This window comes from Ptychodera flava, unplaced genomic scaffold (assembly GCF_041260155.1).
Source record: "Ptychodera flava strain L36383 unplaced genomic scaffold, AS_Pfla_20210202 Scaffold_70__1_contigs__length_633064_pilon, whole genome shotgun sequence".
NCBI lineage: Eukaryota > Metazoa > Hemichordata > Enteropneusta > Ptychoderidae > Ptychodera > Ptychodera flava.
Window position 1 is genome coordinate 345,551 of NW_027248392.1, and position 19,361 is coordinate 364,911.

General features: G+C 37.8%; 1 long non-coding RNA gene across 1 annotated transcript; it reads right to left on the minus strand.

The window, feature by feature from the left end:
• LOC139128781 (uncharacterized) lies at positions 1-6,118 on the minus strand. Its single transcript, XR_011551408.1, has 4 exons — positions 5,693-6,118; positions 4,890-5,036; positions 4,132-4,224; positions 1-1,377 (listed from the first exon to the last, which is right to left on the minus strand). It is a non-coding gene; the product is annotated as an uncharacterized lncRNA (long non-coding RNA).
• Between the last annotated feature and the right edge of the window lie 13,243 nt (positions 6,119-19,361).

The window sequence follows — 19,361 nt, forward strand, 5'->3', positions numbered from 1 at the left end:
TTGTTTATGCAAAGTTTCAGAGTTTTATTCCATTAACTTCCACATAAAATTTGCCATTGAAAAAGCCATACAGAAGCATTTACATTCACATCACTACACTGTAAAGTACCAGTACATCTTCAGCCACACATTCTGCACTGAGAGACATGTAAATTGATTGGCAATGGCAAAGTTGCATTTACAGTTATAGAATTACTATCACACAAAGAATGTTTTACTTGTACTGACACAAAAAATTAAGATTGATGGATTTCTATTTAGAAGTGGTTTCCATGGTAACCATTTTCAAATGGGAATAAGAAAAGAGTTGATGTACGAGCATTGAGCATGTGTGGAATTTACCCCTTCTCATAGGATTACATTTAGAATTGCTGGTTTAATAAACTTGCACTATTGTCATTTTCATGAAAATTGCAGAAAAGGTCAGTCACAAGAAATAAATAATAGTGATAAAATAAAAGTGCATGGTCATCGCACATAAGCTTGAGATAAACAGCATTGAATGATTTTGTCCATAGAAAAAGCATGGGTGAAAAAATGATCACTCAGCGTTTTTTCTCATAAATGTTGAAATTCATGGTCTTGTATCTAAACAAACGAGCGCAATGACTCTCATGTATTATTACGCATTTTGATAATATTTTCAAAGAAGAATCTTAAACTCAACAATTTAGAGAAATGACAACACTTTCAATTTTACCGGTCGTATATTCTTAAGAGACTTCTTTGAGATTTCTCAATGGAAATTAATTTTCCGCAACAGTACATATGGCATTGCAGCAAAAACATTCTAGAAAATTAAATAATTATGTACCACTTTCATGGGTTCAGGTTAAAAACATACATTGCTTTATTATTACTAGAGACTAGTGGACAAATTTTTCAACTGAGCTTCATGACAATTTTACATTTCCATGGAAACCAATTTTCTGCAACATCATCCGTGAAGCAAATACAGACATGGGTTCAGGTCAAAATGTCCAATGCCTTCATATTATCACAAGTCTACACGTGAAGACAGTCACTGTATACATCCCATATCAGTGGACAAACTTACAACGTATCTCTTATAATTTTACATTTCCGTGGAAACAATTTTACATTTCCATGGAACTATTTTACTGCAATAGTATCCATAGAGCGAATACAGATATGGGTTCAGGTCAAAATGTCCAATGCCTTCATATTATCACAAGTCTACACGTGAAGACAGTCACTGTATACATCCCATGCTAGTGGATAAACTTTCAATGGAACTCTATAATAATTTTCATTTCCAAGGAAACTATTTTTCTGCAATCTATGGAGTGAACACAGACATGGTCTGAATCTTGTGAACTCTTGTAGCTGGAGCACCGGGATTCTTCTTGTGACATACTGAAATATAAGAACAAAATAAAATCAATTTTTTTCAGCTGTCTTGGAAATATCAAACTGACAAATAAAGTATGCAATGATTATGATTAGCTGCCTAAGTTGATCAGTTCAGTAGCTAGTGTTGGTTCAGTTAGTTGACATCTCTTGAAATAAGCATTATGTATAGTGAGAGCTTCAATCACTAGATGATACCCTGTTACAGAAATGCGAATACGGAATTGTTTCCAATTTGACTCTATGAGATATAAGTATTGTACGGGTGTATAAATCTGTTTACCAAATGTCTGGTGTCATTCAATGCACCACACCAATCTCCTGAATGAAATTACACTGCTGAAGTGTGTAACCATCAAGTAAAAGGCTCTGTGCTTGCACCTGTTATTGCGTTTGGAACCATGATCCAAAGATTCATTGGATTAACACACAGTACAAATAATATGTATGACCCTGATATGTATTTTGGAGCCCAAGGGGTATGGCAGGCCATTCCGGGTCCAATGTTAACTCACAATTATGATAATACTAAACACTACAGATATGTGGAGGAGATACACAGCATAACACCAGATATCAAGTGCAAAGGGCTGTTCTTTTGACAGCATAACCTTTTCAGTGTGGCTCATATTGGAAATATTTGCTGAAAATGGTCTGCTATGTCAAAAATAACTTGAAATATATTTTCTACATCATATTTTATTACCATCTGACAGGAAATTCAACTACATTATGATCACAATCTTCAATACTGTCTCAAAACACATTCATGGTCCATAGGTTATTTAAGGTGACAGGTAAAAGATTGCCCCAAAAAGTTTGTGAATAGTTTGAGTAAAAAATATTGTATCAACATCCCTAGGGATTAAAATGTATACAACGTTTATGACTAAAAGGTAAATTTGGGAATAAAATATTACAACTTAATTCCACCTAATTAATAAGTGAGTAAGCGATATCCAGCTGTATCTTGTCATGCACTTAGGTTCAAAATTTTTCTGTAATTTGTCTCCACTGAAGATATGTTTTGCATTCCCTGTCCTATCACATGTATATCTAAAATGCTACTTTATCATTCATTGACAACAGACTTGGTCTATCCATAGACCCTAAAAAGGGACAATTGTCACTGAAACTACTATAGACATAAATGGAAGAAGTACACAGCATAATGACAGATAGCAAGTACAAAGGTCTTTTCTTATAGCAGCATTACCGTTTCAGTGTGGCTCATATTAGAAATACAGTATTGGCTGAAAATGGTCCGCTGTGTCAAGACTAACCTAAAATGTGTGTTCTGCATCAAATCTCATTTCAAACTGATAGAAATACAACTACATTTTGTTTGAAATTTTCTGTAATTTGTACTTTTCTTGCCAAAATACATCGTCTATTTTTGAAGATATGTTTTGCATTAATGTCAGTAAGTCATACTATATCTAAAATGTTACTTTATCATTCCTTAGCAATTGACTTGGTCTACAAATTCAAGAGCATAATTATGTGTTCTCACTGATGGCGGTCATATTTGGCTTGCAAGCCAAAAATTACTTTATTGTTAAAAACCTAAATTGTATGTTCTTTACCAATATTTGAAAACTTTCTGTGGCCAAACTGGAAAGAACTTTGGCTTGAGTGACTTTTGATTTGAAATCATATTAAAAATTCAAGAAGATACAGGTACAGGTAATATGCTTTTAATTCCTCATTAACCCTTGCACTTTCATACTTGGATGTTTAATTAATGTCATCACCACAATAAACTTTTCTGATTAATTTCTGTGATCCAAGGACTGTGCCCGCTGTGTTTTGAAATAGATTTGGCTGCATGTGATTCAGCATTGTTAAATAAATTAAAAATACCGCAATTATACCGTGTCGCTCAAATTTGATAAGAATTGGTACATACCAAAGATCAACAATAAGTGTTATTTCTATCTGTTCAGTGCAGGAAAATTATACGTTGATGTTATGACAATTTCTGCACAGTACAACCAGAAAAACAACAAGAAATATTTAAACCAGAAAATTAAGAATGACAAAAGTAAAAATGGTCAGAAACTTTAGGTACTGAAGGTCAACTTTAGCAACATGCATAGCAGAGAATCTTTCAACCATGGATGTACAAAAATAGACATCCATGGTTTCAGCAGATCTGTTAATATGTCACAGTTCATAAACGATGACAGGCAATGACCAATTAGCTGTTTCAGTTACTGCTACCACTCCAAAACATAATAGGTATCCTGCATACAAATAGGTTAAAGGTCAAAATCCTCTTATTCAGATGTGTGGGCTAATTCAGTTCACTGCCACCACTCCTTCACATTTGCAGGATTTCCCTTTTTCTTACCTCATTTGCACATTTTTGACACTGACGTGTTCATTTGAACAAATTCACATCTCAGCCCCTACATCTACCTGTACACCAAATACTGTGACGGTAGCTTTGGCGGTATGGGAGCCTTTGTGTGTGACGGACATACATCCACACATATATACCCACAAATATACAGGCATACAGATGACAGCGACTCATCATATAAGTTCTTTTTGGTATTTATATATAAAACCAAATATGAGCTAAAAACAGTGCTTGTACATCCAAATATGAGCAACATGCCAGGTGTGATGTGGAAGAAACTGCAGATGTGAGGGCACTTATTCCATAGGTTTATGCAGGTGTACGAATTCTGGTATATAATAATCAACAATGCAGACCTTTGTGACATGACATTTATATACAACAACGACACTTACTTTAAATGTGGACAGCAAGGACTTCAGGCAGCCATGGAAAACTATGTTGGCATCAGAATAATTAATTTCAATTTATACACATGGCAGTTAAACCTAAAAGAATGAGAAGAAAATTGATTAGTAAATTACAATAAGTTTTTAGGATTTAAGAACAGTCAAAGTTTTTGCAATCAAATCTTGATTAGAATTTTTCTACGCAAAATAGGTAGGTGTAGCTTGCTAGCATGCTACAACTGTCAAGATTGAATATAAGTGACAGGGTAATTGTACAGTAATTCAGCTAGCTATCAAATTACTGTTGTAAGTCCAAGCTGGGCATAAATGTTCTAGAATGCAGACAATCACTTCATAAAGTAGAAATTGAAGAAGGTTTTCTGACAGTCAAAAAAGGAACATGACCAAAATCTAATAAAATATTAGCATCATCCACAGAAAATCTGAAAACATGCTCAGCCACAACAGAACTTATCTGCATGCCAGTTATCAAAACAAACAGTGACATAATTGATTTTACATTTTTAGTGTTTCAAAATCTTTCTATTATTTTAGTTCTCTTTCTGATCAAGCCACTTTTTATGAATTAACTGCAAACAACATACAAATAAACCCAGGCTGTCTTTATGAACTGAATGCCAAGGCAATAGCCAATACAAACATATTTTTTTTAAGTCTGAATAATGAGAAGTACTAATAGTTGAAACAAAACTCTAGCCCCCAATAATATTATCAGCTGTACAAACACAGACAAGTATACTCACGTTATAGACTGCAGCGATGGGTCTGTTCAATCACGTCAACATCATCTTGACAACACAAACTGAAAATAGAGGCCCACTGGTCTATATACTCTCGGACTGGATCATCCGGGTCATGGCAACCATTATCTAAGCTGAAAGAAAACAAAGCTAAACGAAAACACGTAGTGATACAAATTATCTAAAATACATTGGGTCGACACGCATCCAATTGTCAATCATCCAAGCGAGTAGTCAATGGGCGCGCCATGCACCGAGTCGGCATGTCGTCAAAATGAAGTGAAATCGGTCTATTTTCAAAGTTATGAATTTCATAGCTAGGTACTCGACATACTGAAAAAATAATTCATAACGATAGCAGCCTAAACAAGCCTTCAACCAGTTTTAAACATGATTTGGGACATCTTCACATATGACATGTATGATTTACACAAAAAATCCGAGCCGAGCGAATGTGTGTCGGACTGTTCAATACTGCTGTCACCTTCCTTTGACGTGTGGGTTCGATAGCTGTATGACCATGATGCAAAAACTCAGCCAAATCTCGCTCATTTTCTTCCTTGAGGTCAACAATATTAAATTTGTGTTCATTAAATTTGTGTTCCGTAAGAGACATGATTACATGTGTTTGACGGAGATTGAACTTGGAAAGTGGCTCAGCTTTTACAAAATCAATTACGTGAATCGAACATATCGACTCGATAATCGAACGTGTTTCAGCAAAGGCTACCTGAATTTCACCCGGTCTTGTTTTCAGTTTATTGTTGGCTGTTGCAAATTACTATTAACTGATTAAATATACGTACCTATTCAGCCTTCACTAAGCAAGAGCCATGTCCATGCCATAAGGCCATGCCATTCCGTACATATCCGATGACTCGAGGTCCGTGACTGAGGTTGACGATGACATGTTGTAAAACTTCCGGGGCACATAATGACATGACCTGAACTACGACCTCTGCTTGTTTCAACTACGTGCAATGCGGAACTTCTCCTTTACTTTCCATTTTTTATTAACGTTCAAAACATACTAGTGCTACATTTTTTGACATTTTTGAAATTATCTCAACAACGGAAGCAAGGACTACTTGCGTATTTGATCATCTACCATCCCAGCGTAGCTAGACATGTGCTCACTTACAGTACACACGTATGTACGCATACGAATGTTCAGCGCGCTCTATCTCCGTTTAGAACAAGTGACATAATATTCGATTTCTACTGGTGACTATCACATATATTTTATTCGCAATGCCCTCAATCATTACAGACACAGATTCAATGGATGGATTAAAGAAAAGTTCGCTATTAGGTTCTGACTGATTCTGATTTTTAGTGAAGAGTATCACGATACCTCTCATGCTACGTCGTGGTACATTTATATTTTCATTGATAACCGTGGTTGATTCTTTGAATGAGATTGTTCTAAAATAATGTAAATGCTCGTAAAGGTAACTTTTACCGTTGTTGTTGTTTCAGTTGATGTCGCGAGGTCGGAATCAGATATTGTTTCGTATTCCATTTGAATGTTTTTTAATTTATAATTGGGTGTAACATTATTATTACTGACAAGTAATTGGGAGGCGGGTGCAAGCGTAATTTCCCATTCAATATGACTCCCTAATGCTGATGGATATGCAACCCCATGACCTGTTATGAGGGGATGAGTCAAACGAATAGCATATTTTGTTTTATACGTGTCGAAAAGTAAAAGATCCTCCCATTTTGAAAGCCTGTCGGCATTTGCATTGGCCGCGCCACTTCTCAATTTTCTTAGATTTTCATTCTGAATTCCGTACAGTGTCATGTTCGTTCTCTCCTTTTTATGTTTGAAGAGATCGCGATAACATTCAATAAGATTATATTTATTCATATTAAAAAGTTCCTGACCCTCAAATGTGAGACAGAACCATACGCTCCACCAAATTCTTTGCAACATTTTGTACTACTCGGTTATCTTCATGTCCCGTTACTTCGAGATCAAAAACCAGGTTGAAAGTATCTGGAACTAGTACTACTCCGCTTTCTAACTTTGGACATCGTCATAAGTGTCTGACCTGGATCTGCCTCACTTGGATTATGAGCAATCACTTGATGAGTTCTTTCTGACTTCGTTCCCTGTGGTATTCGGTTGCTGAAAGTCGGTAATAATGATCTATCGTATCCCATTTTCGTGTAATGTATATAGTAACTAAGAAGAAAAAAATTACAGTTAAAAAGAAAATTAATTACATCTTAAGTTTCACTTCGTGTATATAATAACTCAGAAGAAAAATTCAAAATAAATCACATCTTCACTTCATGTATTGTATATAGTAACTCAGAAGAAAAATTCAAAATAAATCACATCTTAAGTTTCACTTCGTGTATATAATATAACTCAGAAGAAAAAATTCACATCTTTACATAAATATTTCCATCTGATTGAAAGATAAATCGATTACCTGTGTCGCGAATCAATCGAAGAACCCAATATTCTTGTAAATATATGACCTCCTGGTCATCATTATCTATCTCTTAGAATACGTTTATGAATTCTAGTCGCTTAAAGAAGTTAGTCTTTTGACATTCCTTCACGAAAGCTAATATGTTATGATATAGATTATCATCTTTGAGTCTGACACCTGGATTTGTTTGAAGGATATGTCGATTCACTCGTCCGAGTTTGCACCATTCCAATTTGACAGAGAAACCAGACAGGTCTTTATTTTTAGAAAGAAACTTTGTAATATTCTTTTTACCAAACATGCCGATTCCGTAGGGGTCATATATCAATACATAAATAACATAATTTTATTTATTATCCCTACGGAGTCGTCTTCAGAATTTATTAGACTCTGTATCAATACATAATTTTATTTATTATGACTAATGTTAAACCTGTTAAAAATATCCATAGCTGTTCTCCAACAAATCCAACCACCGATCCTGCTGTTTTTAATAGAAAACTAACAAGTGAACCGATTAAACCTGGTATTGCAGCAGCACTTTTTGCGGCCAACGTTTTTAACCATTCGCCAAGTTGCTTTACAATTTCTTTAGCTTTTGTGTATACTTTGGGCGTACCTGAACCCCCTGTGTTTTCGTCAGTTCCTGCTGCTCCTCCTAGTCCTCTTTTAGTTACAACCAGGGCAATTGTTGATATTGTCATTCCAAGGGCAGTCAGTATTGCAGCGATTGTTATACCATTTCGTTTAAATAGCTCTGTCAGCTTCAGCCTGAGTGACAATTCTGGATCAGAAATTACATTACGAAGAGACCTAGTCGACGCCAGTCTTTCACGTGCCCCACTGATCATATCATGTTGTACTTCAATTCGATTATTGATTTTAGCTAGTCTTGTTCTGAGTTCGGGTGCAAGTTCTGTCTGCTCTGACATAGTTTTATCTCTTTCACTGTAAAGCTCATCAAGACGCATATTTGCCATCTTTAATTCATCAACAAAAGCTCTATATTCGGGATTTAGATTGCTCCATTTTTCGATTTTATTTTCAAAAGCTTGTAATTTATGTCCATTGCTGCTAGCATCTTGCCGTAAGAATGTCAGTTCATCTTTGTATATACCCATGTCTTCTGGCGTCATCTTCTCAGCCGGTATTTTATCATTTTTCACATCTTCAGAATACAATGTAGAACTCACTAATTCAGGCTCTGTGCTAAAGGGATATTCGAATCCACTCCATGTGTATACTTTACTTACAAATTCATATCCTCCTCCTTCTCTTTTTACTGTCTCGAGCAATCTAAATCCACGTCCTGTAGTTTTTGATAGCCTGAGGTTTTTATAATACAGCTTTCCATTCCTAATCTCAGCATTATTAACCAATTCAATTCGTGCTGCCGGATTTTCAATTTTATTCTCTTTTAAGAATTGTTCAGCCATTTGTTTTGTAATTTCTACTCTCTGTTTAGTTAAATGATCCACCATTGGGCTATACACTAAAGGGTCAGTGTTTGCAAAGGCATCATCATAGGAAAAAGTTGTTTCAGCAGTAGCATCATCATCATTCAAATTTGCATCATCGAAATCCTTGAATAGTATATATTCTCCTCCTGTTGCCATATTGTCTATCTATATTACTACAATTATTTTTATCATTTCTTACATATACAGTAAAAAATGCACGTCTCAGTTGTTGAAAGCGTTGAACAGTTGGCCGACTATATCGAAAGAACCAGCGCTGCATATCGTCGCAGTTATAAATTAATGGGCCGAATTGATATGGCTCTTAATGTGACTAAGGGAATTCTTGTAAGTTCTGCTGTCATAGCAGCAATTCCGACAGTTCCAGTTCTTTTAGCTTTAACTCCTATACCAGGTGTTATTATTGATGTAATACAAGGAAAAACAGGAGTATCAAAAAGGCGAGAGAAATATAAACATTATTACGTTCAATATAAACAGCTGCTTACACAAATACAAGAAAAAGGCGCATCTATAAAGAAACAAGAGAATAAAGATACCCGCACCTCAGAACTTATTCAAAACATATTTCATCAGGCACTAGAAATACAAAAACAAGAAGAATTTAGTCCGCCGCTAGAAAGATACATGCAACCTTATGGATTAAATGGATATGAAAGTTAACTCCGTCCTATCGCCCATGTTTCTGCCAGCCATTCGCCCGCGTCTGGATTGTATAACTGTAGACGTTTGATATCATTTGGCGCCATCATGATTTTACTGCGCTTTTCACTACGGACATCTCCAGGTTTTTTCCGTACAAACTGTAAAAATTGTGCCCGCTCGGTCTCCATCCTTCGGAATTTCCCAGTTTCAAACAGATCCTTATAGTCTTCAAAGTTCAAATGTTTTCTAAAACAAACATCTTTTATCCCTTTATTTTTTTCGTCTCCAAAGTTGGAGTCCGAAAAGCATACATTTTTGAGCGTATGCCGACAAAATCAAGAATAGGTTCTCCATTCAACTCATCTTTAAATTTACCTATCACCTTTTTATTAATCTTTGGAAAATCGGGGGCCATCGCAGAGTTCATCCCACTAGTATCATATATCGACTTCTCACCATTCTCTTCAACATCTTCTCGAACTATATCATTGAAAGTGCTGACGCTGGCGGTGTCTGCAGAAGGAAGAGGTGCACTGGAAACAAAACTGTCAGTATCTATGTAGGCTAATCGTATTCCCGGGAACTGCTTTCGAAAGTAATTGTAATGCGTCTCATACATAAGCAACTTAGAAAGTTCGAGTACTGCCGCGCCAATGAAAACTGGCTTTTTATATTCATATTGATCCCTTTTCAGTTCCAGTAGGACACTGTTGCAGGAATCGCCATCCTCTTCGGAAGCTATGAGAAATATATGTTTCATCTTTGGATCATACTTCTGAATCTTTTTACGACCACTATCGGAACTGTTCTGATAGGGGTTCCGGCCCGAAACAAATTTAAAGTCTCTGTACTTTCGAACGTCTTCTATTGTCTTACCGAACATCGCGTTATTCATCAGCTAATAGAAATTCTTTTCAAAATCTGTCTTTCCCTTTGTCTTCATTTTAGTGTTAAAGTCAATGTATTGTTTGAGACATGGAGCCTCTTCAAATGCGAGCGCCCGATTAATCTTTTTCAGTCGCATTCCCATCCAAAGATAGAATTCAAGCAGTTTATTATGTAAGACGTATTTCTCTCTGTCTATTAGACTTGTAATCAGTCGACTGCCCTGCCTCGGAAATTCATAGAGATGCGGCGCGAGAGGTAGATTGCTGTGTTCTTCGACTTCATGTAATTCAGCCGGATATTCTAAGTCTACTTCTAGAAAACTTGGCAGAAATCTAGCGCCGGGTCGCCAATCCAAGCCTGCTCCACCTTCATATTCTAACAATTCTTCCATCGTCATCCAATGAAGTCCACCCACTGGCATTGCCTGACTCATTGCCCAGCCATAAAGATTATTAGCATCGAGATATTTTATTTCGGTTAACGGTTTCTCCGGATCATAATTCCCGTAAGCCGGATGATTTGTCTGTAAATAATGAATATCACATTGACTGATGCCACCTCGAATTCCCCTCTGAATGAAATTCATCTACTCAGCATCTTGAATGAGTTTAAATTTATTACCTGTATAAAGTAACATAGCATCCCATGTCAAGCCGGGCGCTGACATATAGCGGGCTGGATCTAACTTATTTGCTTCTAAACATGTGTCATGGAAATTTTCGAATATATTTGCAAGAAGGAGAACGTCCGTCTCACAATAGAATTCCATATAATCACGAATCGTCTTAAATCCAACTTCGTCACATACTCGCAATGCATGTTCGTAATCAGACTCAGAAATCCCCTCTTCCGTTAATTCGCTATAAAATTTGTGTCTTGGTGGGAGCTGGTCCTATTCCAATCGCTCTGGTGAATCTAAATATTCATACTGGAAGAAACCTTTTGCCCGCTGAATGTCTGGGTACGAAAGTGGTACTGCCGTCCATCCATTCTCTGGCACAGTCTTTGCCAACTTAGCGAGCGACCCAGACATCAACTGAGCACTGTCCGTAAACTTTATAGAAAAGAAACGTTTCTTTGTCTCCCTCTCCCCATCGCCAACAATTGAGGCACTAAAAATAAATGTTTTCATAAGACACATAATTCCACCATTACCCGTCTTAGCTATGATATTTGGCTCTGGTTCCGAAGGACCCCCTCCGGTGTCAACATCCCTGATTTCATATATTTTTTGTAAAATAAAGAACCATCGTATCCCTTGAGGTTGTGAAAGTATATATGAATGGTTATTGATGGGCGACACTTTTCACAATAAAAAGTATTTTCACCCTTCACTATTCGGTATCCGGCTTCATCTCCACATGCAATACAGTCTGGATCATTGTAATTAGATCTATCTTTCATCGGTTTTATTTTCTAATAATACGATTTCGAATAATTCTCAGCCCTTTTCTTCATATCCTTTAGAAATTCTGTAACACAATCTATACCAGTGAATGTTCTTTCACTTAAAACTTTCGGCTTCCCTTCGGATTGGCCTGACCATCGTTCAATCATAACATACGAAATACAAATTGGAATGTGTCGGCGGGTGTCCTTCTCAATAATTGCCTTAGTATCTGCATACACGACGTAGGGACAAGGAACCTTTTTCCGATGGCCTTCGAATTGACACACTTCCTTAGGAAAAACTGGCTGAGCAGTGTCTGTTTCACAGTACACCTGATGTACTTCTAATTCTTCTGTTGACGCAAAACCTGGCTTACAAACCATACAAATACACTTCCGTCTGTGCACATTCTTACGATCATTTTGAGAATTAAGAAGGCGATTTAACGCAGTAATTGGTACATAGTGACCCGTGTCTTCGCCGACTATTAGTAAGATATTCGCTATTTGATCCGCTCCGCTTTCGGCTCCGCTACAGCTACTATATAACACAGTTATGTCGGACGGGGCGGGATCATTCTCGTAGATCTGAAATACTTGGAGTTTGATGCCTGGATTTTGCTGCTCGAAGCGCTTGAATACAGTCTCATCGGCGGGCGTAGGAAATGGTATTCCATCAAAACAGTAATCGGCCATAAATGGAGTGTACGTATTCCATTTTTTTCTAGTCTGTCAACATTTCTTTTCACGAAACGTGATATCACCTAACTTTATACTTGCTACAACTGCGTATCGAAAACAATTCTCGCTACCGAAAGGAAGAATAAGATCGCTCACACAATGCTTATTTTTTAACCATCCTGGAAGTTGAATCGGGCTGGTGCGGCCGGCCCCGAGTAAAACTTCAACTAGAATTACTTCAAAATTAAGTATCTCCCTGAGAACGAGACCAAAACCCTCGATATTTTCAATTGTTTCAAGCATATAGTCGTAGCGATCTATTAATTGTTGTTTCACATCCGATCCCGATCCTCTTACATCTTTTGTGTATGTATCTTTTAATTTAACAGGCAATGTACGATTTTGTGTATTACCGTTTTTCGGATCCACTAATTTGACTTCCATTTCTGCATAAACAGAGTACATGTTTCTTATTTTGGTCATACCTTCGATATCCACCAGCGTTTCGATATCCCTGACTCGCTTGATTTCAGGAAATTCCTTTCGTAAAACTTCTCCCTTGAATGCTGTACGTAATCGACGGGAAATGTCCATAATAATATTTATAATATATACTATCCTAAAAATGTTTAAAAAGAAAAAATAATTATTCTATGATAGGTCATCAAAATCTACTATAATATTTTTGACAGCATTTATTTGTTTATATATCTAGCCTAATCTTTCTAAGTCGACTAGTTCTTCCACATCTTGAATTTCTGGTTTATTAGCTGCGGCACAAAATAACCTCTCTATAGTGAAAGAAAGGGTACGCTTATTTAAGCGCGGTTTAAATGCTAAGAATTCTATCTTACTACCTTTTTGGATATTACGAGGTACAATAGCAGGATTTTCTCTGGCTGGCAATGGGCTCACTGCTTTAAAACCATAGTCAATTTCTTGAACTATATCAATACATGTAGCGAAATCGTGATTGTGAATCCCTCTTTTAAACCGAAATTTAAAATACTTTGTCTGTGTGTCGCTCCCTCACTTCTGATACACTTTAGAAGGATTGTAAAATCCTATAGTATTCTTGGAGTGAGCGGCCAGGCTTGCAGCATAGCTTTTAGCAGTGCTTGCATCGAAACTTTCACCTAAGGTACGGAAAACTATCAGATCGGTAAACTTTTGAAGACTCGGTAGCCAACGGACACATATTTCATCGCATGTAGCTGGATCTTTAGAACCATATTTAGGCCCGATGGGAAAAACCACTTCTAGCTCACTGTCTACATATATGAAAGGATCTACATATTCACCAAATATGAGTTTGCCGTCACTGATTTGAATATTGTTTTCTACACTTTCAAGTATTTTTATTGCATCTGAAATAGAAAGGATTATCATTGTCTTATCGTACGAAAAATAATTTTAAAAAAAATTTTCTATGATATATAGCACAAAAATGTCATACATATTCATAAATGGGCCAACTGGAAGTGGTAAGAGTTACGATGTAGTAATTTTGGCGGGCGCCACCGACCACATTATTTGTGACTCTTCCATATTTAAATCGCCTTCTTAATTCTCAACATCTGACTTTTTCTCGAATCCGTTCCCACGTTTCCACGGATTCAGAAAAAAAGATGGTTTCAAAGGCATTTGATGATTTACACAGTTTCATTATCATATTCAAAGATATGCCTTTTGATTATTGTAGGCGGAATATTCTGACTCGAGCCAGACAATATGAAATAGCTACCTTAAAAGAACTAGAAGAGATTCATAAGCAGTTCAAACAGACTTTCTTGGAAATTCGCAACGACTACAGACTTCCATGTTTGATAATTAGTCAACCTCTTACACCTGAAGTTCTCAAGAATATACTTAATCCAACAATTGATACCGAATCTCCACGAGCTTTTGATTTTGGAATTGCATGGGGCTCACGCGATAGCGACCCTTGGCACGCGGCTCACGCGATAGCGGCAGCAGCCAGGGATTTTTAATAGATGGTTTCGGCGAGGTGGAACTTGAAAAAGCTTACTATCCACCTAATCAAGAACAACTAGAACAACCTCGAATCTCACTCAAGAACCTACACAAACTTCGTAATGCTTGTGAATCTGTGCACGCTTATAATGCTTCTTTTGACTTACAGGCACTTGATATGATGCCGAAGGAACCCTACGGTTACGGGCAAGACTTTAAAGTTACTTGTCTATGGCTCATGTCAGTTGTGTACATTATACTTCAGCCAGAACTTATCGATAAAGCTGAACAAGGAGGACTGGAAAGAACGGACCATGGCAACATGAGAAGTCGCTTTGAAGATCTTGCAAACTTAATATGTGCCCCTTCAGAACCCTACGATTACGGCTCCCCTGTACCACCTCATCCACATACAGCCAAAAAAGATGCAATAAGTGAACATTACTTACGACAATACATGATAAATACTTGGCCAGGTGGTTGGAAGCGGGGTGGTGGTAAACTGACACTTTCGGCTCTCAAGAAATTAAGGCTTGCTTCATGGTACTTATTCAATAACTTTCGTAATTACTTTCGTAATTACTTGCGTTAGACCAGCACAGGAACTACAGAAAGTACTCCTTCAGAACCGTTCAACCGTTTTCCTCTGGCTCCCAACTATTGAAACTTTCTTGATAACCACGCCATTTCATCAGATAATATTTCTTTCCTCTAATTTTTTTCGTCTTCAAAATTCGTTCTTCTCTGTACAGCTCGTAGGCACCAGCAGCGCTCTGAAGTTCATCAGAAGAGAAAGTGCCAAGTATTTCCTCTCCATTCAGATCTTTTATTTTGTAAACTGGCGGCGTTCCCAGTCCAGCCGCGTACACCACTTTTGAAACTATGAAAATCTCCTCGGTCCAATTTGGTAAATATCCTTTCCTGAAAGTGGTCTTGTATTTTGTAATTCGGACCCTTTCTCCCGGCTTGAATTCAGGGTTAGCTCCCATGGCTGCCAACTCAGGGTCAAGTGTATAAAATGCCTGCCAATCGTTGTCCTCTGTTACGTCGACGGGTTTCATTTTGATACTTCCGTGTATGGTGTTATTGTAATTCTCGAGAAGTTGTGGTAGAATGGGGAGCCAGGAACGTGTCTGTCTGTATGTGAAGTATTTCCACATCATCGTCTTTAATGTACGATCAAAACGTTCAACGACGCTAGCTTTTTTGTCACTGTAGGTGTGAAACAAGTGAATACCCGCCTCCTCCAACCATTTCTGCATTTTTCGGTTAGTAAATTCCCGCCCCTCATCTGTCTGAAGTTTGTCGGGTTGCCTCCCGGATTTCTTAATTATGTCTTGTAGCGCCTTCAGAGAATCATCAGCCATTTTTGACTGTATCGGCCTAGCCCATGCATATTTGCTGAGCACATCGATTACTGTTAGCATGTATCGAATGTTTTTATTCTCTTTTGCGAACGGTGAAGGGAATTCCACGAGATCCGCTTCCCACTGAGCGGCTATCGATGTTACGAAAACTCGCCGGCCGCCACGAGTACGAGGTACCGGTTTATGTAGATTATAAGTTAGCTGAGTTTTTAACCAGTCCTGCACCTCTTTCTTAGTAACTTTTAGTCCGCTTGCGCGTGCTGCGTCATATAATTTTTGTACACCTCCAAACCTAATTTTCGGGTTGTAATATAATTCTCTTAGAGTTCCTTCGGTGTTCCTATTGGTGAAACCTTCAGGTCCTATCTGCGAAGCCATGATTAGCTATATTATACGAAAAATTGAATGTCGTACAGATGCCGTAAATGAAATACTAGTTTACTGAATGGTGTATTTTTCAATTGTCTGATTAGGGAATCCAACTCCCGTTCTGACACCTCCATTCCATATTCTTTTATAATAGTTTTGTTGTCTGTCTTGCTTGGCGTGTAAAAAAGTACTAACATCTGTATATTTTTCCTGAATGGTTGAGTCAGAACCCAGACAGATAATCCGTCGTGTCTTGCGCTGAAACCAAGTTTGACTAAAACGTCACTGCGCTTCTTCATATCTTTGGACGAGGCGCAGTCGTCGAGGATTATTAACGTCTTCGTGCCGGCCCATTCTTTATGTACGAAGGCTAGTGTATAATCCACAGCATCAAGTCCGACCAGAAACACAAACACATTATTATCGGTGAAATTGAATCTTTTATTATACGTTTTATTGTTCATGAATGTTGGACAAATGAAAACTATATATTCAAATTTCCTTAAGTACGGACCGGTGATGAGATCCATCACATATTCGGTTTTGCCAGAATTTGTCGGTCCAGTTACAATCATGTTGAATGGCGGGGTCGCGTACATCGGATCTATATACTGTACATAAATGAACTGCTTATAAATGTTATCTAATTCTTTTAAAGGCAGGGGGAGCCTATAAATACCCCCTATCTCCCTGGGCAATCATAATCCAATATGAGTGGCGTATGGTAACAGCGTCAACGAATGCTCCTGAAAATCTAGATCTTTCAACAACCATGGTGTAAATTAAAGCACTGTTCCAACATATTACGTTTTGTAAATACTTGTTGCATCAACTTGTTGGTGAAATTCTCTCATTTTTTCCATTTTAAGTTGATTTTTGATGCCAAAACTGCTTCGATGTTGTGTTCAAAGCGTCCATAGAACAATAGATGAAAGCATTCAAACAGCTGCCAATCACGAGGGGACGCGAAAAGGTGCAAACGATCAAACATTTGATGTGTACATCGGATCGATTGCGATGTCAACAATGAATAAACGATTCTTACCACTGAGCAAAATACTTGTGATTACGAGTCTCAGATGAGTTCCGACACAAATGGACTGCTTCATGGTTTCAAGCAGATTGCCTCTCCCTGTTTGTTTGTTGATCTGTGTACCTGTAGGCCTATGAATGGGTGATGTGTATGTTGACCCGCAGTACGATATTTTCTGATAGATCTCTTTTGGAAGTATATAGTGGCCAAGCCCTGCGTATGATGCCCTGTGTTCCCAGTGTTATACGGCCTCCAACCACGGCTCTGCTGATTGCCATGGACAAAACCGGCAACATGCTGATCCAATTTGGACGGAGCACGAACAACTACTTTTCTGACTGTTTTCGGCCGAAATCAACTCGAGTCCGATCCAAATCCGATTGCCTAACCACAGTCCCTCTATGGATAGAGTGACTGTGGCCTAACCAAATCACTCAACCGCTCACAGAGTGCGAAAAGAATGCTCTCGTGACGTCTAAAACCGTTGTTTGCTGGCGATGCATGGTCAATGGCCGAGGCAGTGAACGCCCATTGGATACGTTCATTATGATTATGCAGGTGCCCATGAGCTGCATTATTTCGTGTCGGGTCGGGTCGGGGCGATGAAACTAAATCGCGATTGACTCATCTCTGTCAGATTTGACCAAAAAGAGACACTTGAAATAGATTATAGCATCAAATGTTGACATTCAGACTGAAACATGATGAAAAGTCTGAAGATTGCCGTGATGTCGTTCTTCTCTACACGTTTTTCTGAGTTTGTTTTTTACTAAATTGCTCTAATATTATGTGACGTTTTTTTGATTAATTTTTCTTTCCCAACCAGGGCACCAAATTACCTTTTTTACTTTCATAGTAACCTAGGATTCATTTAATTCGCAGATTACATGTAATAGACTCTTACGTTCTTCCTCGATTGTCTGTGACTGATTTTGCTTTCCCGATATCGATATTGCGTTCGCACTCACATGTCCTGAACCTTACGTCATTCACTGAAATAGTTTTCGGACAAACTCAAGAAATTCGACAACTAATGAATAGTCGGCAAAATTTACAGAGACTAGCAATAATAATTATGGTCATTTTACCATCTTTAGCTAAGCGGACTCGCTTGGCGGAAGCAGTATATAACGATCCGAGTTCCCAGTTTTACCCTACCGTGTGAGTGTAGTATTTGAACGAGTGACATCATAATCTTACGATATGTTCCGAGTGGCCTGGAGATTTTTTATAATGTACAATAAATTGACCCTATCAAAATTACTCTAGTTTACATTGCTTGGATATTGATATTTTTTTATACTTTTTGACTTTTGATTTTTTTGATTCTCCATTGGCGGCAGCACATGTACGGTTACAACCATCATGTGATGACCGGAGTGCGATTGTAAAGTTGTCGGGAACAGTTGTTGTTCAGAAGAAAAATCATTTGCAGTTCGGGATTGTTCATGATAAACGACCAATTATACATTTCCTACATCTTTTGAACGGGGATTACGGTAATCTTTCATGTGATGAAAATTTTTTGAACGTGTTTGTAATGTGTTCCCACGATAAGTGTGAACTGATTCTTTGTCAGTAAAAATCGTCAGAAATTGGACCATTAACCATGGTAAAATAGACACAGATGAAAATATCATTGCGAGGAAGATAGTAAGAAATTCACATTGCAATATTTGCTGTCGTATTTCTCAGCAGGAATAACCCATATTTACACGTTGTGTATAAGAAGAGCGAGCAGGTGTTCGGCGGTCAATTGCTTCTATCATAATAATCTTGATCGCAGCTATTTGGCGAGAAGACAGCGGGTACTTATAATCTCGCAAAATTATTGACATCATGTCTTTGTATTGACAATTTTCGATCGCAGGCAGTTCAAATCAACAGCCGTGGTATATTAGGAATCGTGTTTATCACTGGACACCGAACTACTTGCTATCAACAGTACGTTATGTACCATCGGCGGTAACACATTGGTCGTAATCTTGTCTACTTCTGCCCCCCCCCCCTTTTGCACCGTCCTGAAAAAGCTAGAATTTTTTTTTCCCTGGCATATAATACAGCGACCTTGCACACGATCATTCCAATGTTTCTGTTGGGGTTTGTTGGCTTTTTTAATTTGCTCCGTGGCCCTGGTAAGATTTTTTTTTCAATACGATACACAGTTTGAATTTTTTTCCGACGTAAATTTAGTATATTGCCAG